Source organism: Pleurodeles waltl, chromosome 6 (genome assembly GCF_031143425.1).
Source record: "Pleurodeles waltl isolate 20211129_DDA chromosome 6, aPleWal1.hap1.20221129, whole genome shotgun sequence".
In the NCBI taxonomy this organism is placed as follows: Eukaryota; Metazoa; Chordata; class Amphibia; order Caudata; family Salamandridae; genus Pleurodeles; species Pleurodeles waltl.
In genome coordinates, this window is record NC_090445.1 from 1,113,635,387 (window position 1) to 1,113,645,214 (window position 9,828).

Here is a 9,828-nt window from a genome sequence, read left to right on the forward strand (position 1 = left end):
ACATTTTCGAAAAGAGTTGAACACTAATCTTTTAAAGAAAACTACTTCACAATGAGTTAACCGTCCACAACTCAGTTTGCCATTCTATTACTAGGGCTCCTGGAATTCTGCAGTTCTGCAGCTGCTGCAAATAATTATGGATTTGCTGCATTTGCCCCATAATCCATCAACCATTGTATAATCTGCAGATTCTAACAAAAAATAGTTTGCAGCTCAAATCAATCAAAAGCTACTAAAAACGTGACGTGTTTACACGTAGTGGAAGGCCCTTCGCAAAGGTTAGCAGGTCATTGTTCAGTTGTTTATCTCTATATTTAGGTGTTTAACTGGTACTAATGTTATGAAATCTTTACCTAGACAGTATTACCAATTGTAAAATACAAAATAATTATTATATACTAGAAATAAAATCCCACATAACTTGCCTTTTCTTGCTGCATAATTTGGTCAACTTTGTCTTTTGATTTGGAGCTCCCTTGCTCCTTAATTCCAGCGGCCCTGTCTATTACTCGCTGACTTTGAGCTTGCCTTTGACAGTGTACAATGGTCTGCTGCCTTTTGGCTAGGTTTGTGCTTAATAAATACCATATACAAACAACTCAAATCAGGTCTTTTAAGAAAGGGGACCCGACCTGGAGAGGATCCCTTCCTCAGATAAATCCCGGTCACAATATTCTGAGTCCAGCTCAACCTCCTGCAAAATCCTGATTACATGGACAGGAACAAACTCCAAGTGGGAAGTTGAATATCTCATTTTGTAGAGGTCCAGAAGAAAGCTGTCTCAGATTAATGGTCTTTCATAGATTAGAGAAGAAATTCAAGATTGTTTTCAAAATATGATGGTCTTTCACATATTAGAGAAAAATTCTAGATTGTTTTAAAAACCCTGCCTCCACATGTTTTCCGATTAACTTTGCTTCTAATGAATTCAGTAAAAGGTCAAATTTTGCTGGAGGGAGTTCAATAACTGCTCTTCAAGAGAATTATTTCACCTGTTCCACTGCAGCAAAGAAGAAAATTAGTGTATTTTATTCTATGTTTGGTAAAGATTGTGTGAAATCCAGGCCAGTCCTTGGCCTTAAAAACATGAATTATTGCATTCCTCATGGAAAGTTCAAAATGCTGCTGGAACTTCTACCGTTCATCAATCAGGGAGATTTCCTGGCATTTTTGGATTTGTTAGATGCTTATCTCCATGTGCCAGTTCATCCCAGGTCACAGGTTTGTCTATTTTGGATTTAGGACCAGGACCACCAATTTCAGATCATTCCCTTTGGCCTTTCCTATTTACCCAGGGTATTAATTAAGGTAATTGCACCAATAGTGGGAGTCATTTATAAAAGAGGAAAAACATTTTCCCTTATGTAGATCACTGGCTCATTCTCACTCTTCTTGCCCTAAGGCTGTTCTTCAAGTTCACCAAGTGTACAAAATGGTACAAGATCACATATTTTTACTAAATCACAAAAAATCTTGTCTGATGCCCTCACTTACACTTAATTGGGCACACTTCAGACCGGATGGAGGACAGGTGTCCCTAACCCAGGCGAGAAGACAGAAGCTGAGCATGGAGGTTCTGGACTTACAGAAACAAATTACTCCTCCAGCAAGAAAATGGTTGAAACTACTGGGTCTCATGGCATTGACTTTCAAATTCTTATTATGGACATGTTTGCACATGGACACCATGATAAATCATTTATTGGCAGACTGGGTCGAAGTGCACACGATTATGAGCAGAGTGACAGTCACCATTCAGGCTCCTGATGCTCTAGAACGGTGGTTGTAGGCAAACATATTCAAGGTTCTTCCTTTTCAAATAGTTACCTCAAAGATTGTCACAACAAATGCCAGCAATCTGGGGTGGGGTGCCACTCTAGATAGTTTCTCGGTCCTTTGAAGCAGGTTAAACCAGCAGACAGCCAACTCCTCCAACTTGAGAGAGCTCATGACAGTCCATCTGATCACTAGAGAGTTTGCTATTCGGTCATTAGGTCAGCATGTACAGATCAGGGACGACAACAGCATACCATCAGGGAGGTTGCACAGTGCAGAGCATCAGCCTTCTAATGCGGGATATTTGCTCTTGGACAAAGTCCAGACTGAGATCCATAAAGGCAGTTTACCTCCCAATGAAGGAAAAATGGACAGCAGACAACTTGAACACGGGTTTTCCTCCAATGAGCTCAGTATTCTTGATGAATGATGTATCATACTAGCTGCAGAGGAGATTTGGGTGTCCAAGTATAGATCTTTTTACTTTAAGAGAGACAACCCTTCTCCATGTTTCTGCACAATTATTATCTGTCAGGAGGCATGGAGATTGGATACCTTGTCATTCAGTCAGGTCACTGAGAGGGCTAGTTTATGCATTTTCACCACCCATTCCATTGATTCCAAAAGTACTGCAGAAGATCAGAAAGGACGGTGCCCTAGTTGTACTGCTAAGAGTACGTTGAGAGAGGCGTTCTTGGTATCTTCTGTTACAACAGCTATCAATTCATCCTCAATGGGTAATCCTATTAGATCCTTACCCTTCTGTGGGTTTTTGCCTTCCCCTCAGCATGCTGGATCAAATATCTGCAGGCCTGGCTCTTGAGAGGGTGAATTTATTGTCGAAGTCAATTCCTTAGGAGTAGTAGAAAGGATTCACCCCTCAGCCATCTGTTGAAAAGTCCTATTATCTCCTTTGGAGAATGTTTGAGAAAGGGTGTTCTGATAGAGGTTTTTCTATTGATTCGGTGGATCCCATGAAAGTGATATGTTTACTAAGAGATGGATTTCTCTTGGAATTAGCTACTCCTACTCTCTTCGTCAAATAGAGGGTGGTGAGAACTTTCAGAAGTCCTCAGTTGGACCAACTGGAAGCATAGGTATCTAAACAGAGTTTTTTTGATGTATAAAGAGAGCTCCTGAGTTATTTGGCAAGAACAGAGGTTTTCAGAAAGGTGAATAACCTGTTGTGACATTTGGTAGTGTTGTGAATGGTTTGAAACTGACTATGTTTTTTATGCTAACTAAGAGCAAGGGGCAGTGAGCCATTTTGAGTGGATGGGAAACTAGTATGCCTAATGGCTTTTGCCAGGAGGTTCTCTCCACAGGAGCTCCTCAGGTACTGGCTTTTGCAAGAAAGGCTTGGACTCAGAGTAATGAAGGTTACTGGTAAGCACACCTTCTCAATTACACCACCGCAGTAGACCGCAAGTGGAGAGGTTGGAGGACAGGGAAAGAAGGAGGGGCCTCCCGGCAAGCAACAAATCTAGTCCCGACAGCTGAATAAAATGCAAGCATCTGACAGCCATGTCAAGGAGTACAACGCAGCAAGTAATAGTCAGTTTCCCGAAATAACATGCCTACTGTAGTTGACATTGCCAATGGTTATTTGAGGACATTGACTGCATTAGAATCGGCAAGGTACGCAATCTGCCAAGTCACAAGTTTAAGCAACTCAGTTTCCATCCTCTCATACTCTGTAAATAATGTTCAATTAAATTGGGTGTTAGTGACATTTTTATTTACAGCATTCGGAAAAGACAATCAATTGTATGAAGGGATATATAAATTGTAAGCCCAAATAAAGTTTTCTTAGTTTGTTTTTTCTATTGCCTACACTTGGAAGAAGAGTTGAAGTGCTACAGAAGAACATCACTCAAGGGCAATAATATACAAGCATTACTAAAGCCAATAGGTCACACCTTTCAATTTCAATTTCCTATTGGCTTTGTCACTGTTTTTAGCCATGTTGTACAACATCCACTATGATGTGCACCATGGCTATAGAAGAAAGAAAAGTCTGGCAAAGCTGGGTCGGGTGGGACAGATGTATGAGTGGGTGCGGTTGATGAGGAAAACCAACAGGAGGGAGAACAATGTGGCGCTGGAGGAGCAAAACATATGTTAAGTAAGCAACAGGCAAAGGATGGAAGAGTGAGCATAAGAGGGAGGGAAACTGGGAGAAGTACAAGGTAGACAGAGCAGCAGAGTGCAGTGATAAAAGACGTACCAAACGAAGGCAAATGAGAGTGACAGGAAAGCTAACCAATGGTAATAAATGGGCAGGCTCAAGCCCTCTGTATCATCTTGGTGGGCCTACAATATGTTATTTGCAACCAGACAGCTGGGTTATCTGGTAGGGCTGACCTAAACAAAAGTAACAAACACGACCTTAGTATTCAAAAAGCCATTTTGTGTCTGAAAGGCAGCTATCCAGTGAGGGTTAGTTAACATCAAAAAATTATTTAAATGTGTTGCAGCCAGTATAGCACGTGGATGGTGGGCAACAATGAGTCTGACTTAGTTTTGGTTCCTGCCTGTAGGTTTGTGCATGCACAGCACTTCCAAAGCAAAATTGGTTTAGCGCACTTTGTGTTTCCCCATATAGGATGCACATCCAGATTGTTTAGTTGTGTACTACATCTGATGGTTAATTAATGGATCTGAAAGCCCGAGGTTGAGTCTTTTCCCAGAGGGGCAAAGTACTTGTGTTTCCCAAGTGGTCTGTCCTTAACTAACACCACATTGGCGATGAGGATGGCCTTAAGCTCCCTACATTACATTCAACAATATCCCTGAAAGCAGCAGAGTCAGTACTGTAAGTGCACATTACGCAGTGCACACTGTGTTGTTCCACACCACATTGCCTGCTCTCTATCAGCCTCACCCCGGCGGCTACAGGGCCTGGTCACGCAGCCAGATGGGTAATGGCCTACAGACTGCACCAACTCCTCTACAACACAGCTGAATTTTTCCTGAGGTATGCATCAGCAAAAAGATGAGTACAAGTTCTGAGACAACCAGGAAAGTCCTATCAGACATTTTAATATTGGGGCGCTCCCTCAAATTTTCAGTGCCAGAACTTCACAAATGGAAGCAGGGCTTAGTGAACCCATCAAGTTGGTCCCAGTCAATGAGCTCATAAAAGCATCCAACTATCCTGAGACTACATGCAGGCAGCCCCAAAGCCACTTGTGTGGACACTCCTGAGGATCTTTTCCTTATTCCAGAGAATGCCCTACTTGAGGGAAGAAATGTGCATCACATTGCAAGGTTATGCCCTTCCTCTCATCCCTCAAGACAAACTAAAACGGAAAGTGCCAGTACTGTTGTGCCATCCTCCATGACACACCAGCTGATGACTTGGAAAGTGATGAGGAGTGTGAAGGAGAGGTACACGATGTGTATGCTGTCGAACAAGAACAGCATACAAGATGCACCCAACCCAGCTGTCGGAGTCTCATGGGAAACCAATCAGTGAGTGCTCTCATTGACACAAGAGCCTTCAATACTATGCTGAAGACAACCTTTGAATCTCTGGTGATCCACCCTCAACTGAAGCTCCCCAAGATAAAGATCAACACCCATGGTCGTCCGCAAAAGTTCTGCTCTGCTGTGTGAAAGGGAGAGGGACAGGACTCCATCCTATCTACTCAGATGTAGCTCTATTCCTCTCTTTCCTCAGTGGTGTCACATTTTAGCCTGCCGTGCGCCACGCACAGTCCTTTGCACCTTAGTGCCAGGGTGTCTGTGGGATGTCTGGTGTGTGTGCGGTACAGTGCAGCACACATGCAGCAAAGTTTGGAAAAATAACACTTTTCTCCAACTTTATGCCCGTGTCCAGGAGGCGTACATTTTTACCAGAAAGCCCTGCCTAAAAATGTAAGTAGATAGGGCTTTGTGTCAAAATCCATAGATAGTTGATTCCGGACACAGATGCACTTCTCATGGATGCCCTCATTACGCAAAGTGACACAAAACAGAGCATAGCGCTACTTTAAATTAGTTTAGGGCTACTTTCCTAGCAAAACAAGGATTGCAACTACTAGTTGCAGAGGTCTGCTAGCGAGGTGACTGGCAATCTGTGTGGCAGATATCTGGTTTGCAGGTGGCTGGCAATCTGTGTGCTCTCTTCAATGAGAAGAGCTTTGTGAATTCCTCCAGCACACACTGTTTGCTGAGCAATTCCTCCACATATTACCCTGCAACGTTTTCAGGGTGATTATTCATATGTTGTTTTTTCATGACCACCCCTCCGCATCTGCTGCAAAAAAAATCTTTTGTGTAACTCCAACAGTTGCATCTGCATGCCTGATATGCTGGCCAGGATGACCGCCAACAATGTCACTGCAATATTACTCGATTATCCAATCTTTTACTACATTTTGTAGGAAGTAAAAGAACACAGCATACATTCCTTTAAAGATCTCTAACTAGAGTCCCAGTATGAACACTTAATTCAAGCCTTAGCTTCAATGGGTAGAAATAAAATCTTTGCAGTCACAACAATGTTCACCTCCAGGAACATTACCTCTGTTAAGTTGACTAAAAGAAAAAGAGGAAAGTAAATAAAAATAACATATTGTTCATGCTTGGGACTGTAAACCTCCTCATGTCATTAAGTAGGGGTGCCAGGTGGAGCTTGTCAGATCGGCCATACACCCACCTAATTTGCTGTGCAAGCAATGTATAAGTTGAATATATCACCAATATTAGGATGACTCTAAGGCAAATACTTCTTGCAATTCTGCAAAGGTTTTAAAAGAACCTTCTGTAACTAAATGCTTGAAAAAAATCAATATCCTTTTGTTGCAATGGAAGCCAATTAATCAATTGACCTTCGATGTCCTCATTAGGCCACAAGGGACTTGCTTGTGGACATAATCATTTTGTCTTATGAACCTTTGACAACATTACCAAATTGTGATTGAACTCATAAGTACATTACTAGGTGGATGTTCTTTGCACCATTTTCCCCAGAGAAGTATTTTTAAAATACCCGAGAGCCCTTTCACCTCCCTGTAAGTCACTTTCAATCTTCACCCTACAAATGATAGACTGTTTGCTACATGAAATAGTTCTGACTTCGATTGACCTAAGCCTCTGAAGAATGTGGCTGCATATAGTTTTGACAGGTCCAGTATTGGTTTATCTCTTTGCCATTCATAATTCGTAATTTGGATGTTGATGCTTCAAAGCAAGGTGTGAGGGACACCAAGAGGTATTGTACCAAATAGTTAAACCACGGTGTGACCACCATTTTGATTTAATTCTTCTCCATTGGGAAAGCTGTAGTTTGGACCATTTTTCAAAGTCCTTCTGCATCTGATCTTAGATTCTTACGTTTTCTACAACCATATCCTGAAGGTTGCCTCGGATGAACATACCTAGATATGTCATTTTGGTTTGAACCCACTGAAATGGATATCATCTGAGAGGTTGTGCATCTTGCCTGTAGTCATAGACATTGTTTTACTGTTGGTCCAGCTCACTTTATACCATGAGAACTCAGTAATTATCACCAATAGTTTTGGTACTGAAGTACTACGTAAAGAAAGTGTCAACAGGATATGATATGGATAAAGCATTATTTTGATGTTGCCTGCCACAATGTCTATTCCTTTAATACCATTTGAGCTTCACATAATGATAAGTAAAGGTTCTAAGGTTATTAGAAGGAACAGACGAGACAGAGGACACTCCTGCTTGATGCCTCTGCATATCGTTGTCCCTGTAGACAAGAAGACATTGCTGTTCACCACTGCAGTAAGTTGTTGGTACAGCCATTTTGTCATTGTTATGAACTTTGGACCCAGGCTCTTTCTGTGCATAGTACTAAACAAGTAGCCCCACTGTAGCCTATCCAATACCCCTATGTCTTTAAGGGAGGGAGTTACCTTCTTATCAGCAAATTTTGTGTTTCTATAGTAGATGTAATAAAGTTTGCATATGATTTTTGGGTGAGCAGCCAGGTTGAACACTAATCAATTGTTTGTACCAGTGTCGAGATGACCCTCCTAAACTTGCTGACCAAGATCTTATTTCCAGTGCAAGTTGATAAATGATTGGTTGGTCCAGAAATGCATATTCTCTATTTTTATCAGTATCAGTTTCAGAAGTATAGAGCTGGGAGTAGAAGTTTGCAGATTTTGTAATTATTCCCATGTGTCCATTAATCAGCTTCTTCAGTGAAGTATATATTGCCAGTATGGCTGACCTGGCTTCTTGTTGCTTCAGTTACGGGACACATGAGCCTCTCTGCCTCATCGCCCAGCTTGTGGCATCTGGATTTTATATTAAATAAGGCCTTTTCTGCCTGCACAGAGAATATGATATTTAACTGATTTTTTTTGTGATTGAGGCGGTCAGATTTGAGTTGGTCAGCAAGTCACACTATGGTGGTCATTACAACCTTGGCGGTCTTTTTGCAAGACCGCCGAGGGACCTTCATGCTAAAGACCGCCAGTGCAGGCGGTTTTCAGCTCGGCAAATTATGACTGCTGGCAGCCCTCCGTCCTTTTCCGGACGGAGAGCCACCAGCAGCCATACTGGCAGTCAGCGGGGAAGTGGAGGTTGCTCCACCTTCACCGCCCTGTCAACAGAACACCGCCCACTGAATCACGTTCCGTGATTCTGTGTGGCAGTGTTCTGTTGACGGGGTGCTAGCGGCAGAGCAGCCCTCATCGATCCTGTCCCCTCCCTGAGGATCAATGGACCAGGTGAGTTGATCGTCCGTTAGGGGAGGTGGTGTGTTGTGTGCGTGAATGGAGGTGTTAGTATGTAGAGGGGGTGTGTGAGTGCGTGTATGCATGCGGGGGTGTGTTGTGTTTGGAAATGTGTGCGTGTCTGTCTGTATGTATGTCTGAATGGATGTGTGCGTGTATGTCTGTATGTGGGTGTGCGTGTATGACTGTGTGTGTGGCTGTTGGCATGTTTGGTGATATGTGTGCAGGTATGTGTGTTGGTGGTGTATGCATGCGTGTACGGTGTGTGTCTGGGTTGCAATGTTTGGGTATGGGTGGGGGAGACCCCTATCAGTGCCAGGGAAGGAATTCCCTGGCACTGATAGTGCTTACCGCCATGGATTTCATGGCGGTTTTCAACCCCATGAAATCCATGGCGGTCAGCCGGGTCGTGATACCGCCAGCGGTCTTGTGACGTCCGCCGGGCTGGAGACCCAAGACTCCAGCCCAGCAGTCGTCTCCACCCTGGCGGTCGGATCAGAGAAGTGGTGGATTTTACTGCCAGCCTGTTGGCGGTAAGACCGCACTTCTCCGCCAACCGCCAGGTTCGTAATGAGGGCCTGAGTGTCTTGCAAGCTAAGTTTTTATGGTTCTAAGAATTTTTGTTGTTTAGTCAACTATCAGCAGGCTAATGCAGTCTCACATCAGTTATTCCCTCATATAGGATTTTCCCACTGCCCTCGGGATCTGACCTGAGGTTTCCAAGTTATCATAGAAGTCTCAGTATTCAATAAGGTTGTCTGATAATTTCCAGTTTTCCTCAGGCTTCGACGTCTCAAGTTGTCAATTTGCTAAGTCGTATCTTTGGGAGTTATGGGCTGTAGGCCCAGATGGAAGATCACTAAAGCATGGTCTCAGATGCATCTGGCCCTGATTTCATATGAAACAATTTTTGAGAATAATCATTTCTCGTCTCAGTACCAAACAGGCAGGGCAAAAACCAATACTCCGTCAGTAAGATGTAGACGTCTACATGGCCCCACAAGAGAGTGGTCCTCCAGTAGATGTCAAAGGTGCCCTCTACCATAGTTGCTTTTGAAGTAGGGGCAGCCAGACCTGCCTAATACGGGATGAGTTGCTAGATTCCAGTCGCCTTTACAAGTGTACGGTGAAACTCTGTCAGCAATCTGCTCACACTGGGAAAATAACTGATTTTATTTTATTCAGGGCATATATCGATCCCTGTAAAAGAGAGTGCACTGTACCTTTAGTTTATAAATACGTATTATCCACCTGGAATGCTCCAGGTTTTCTCAGTTTTGTTAGAGAGATTTTTATGGACCAATATGACTACTCCACTTTTCCTACATGG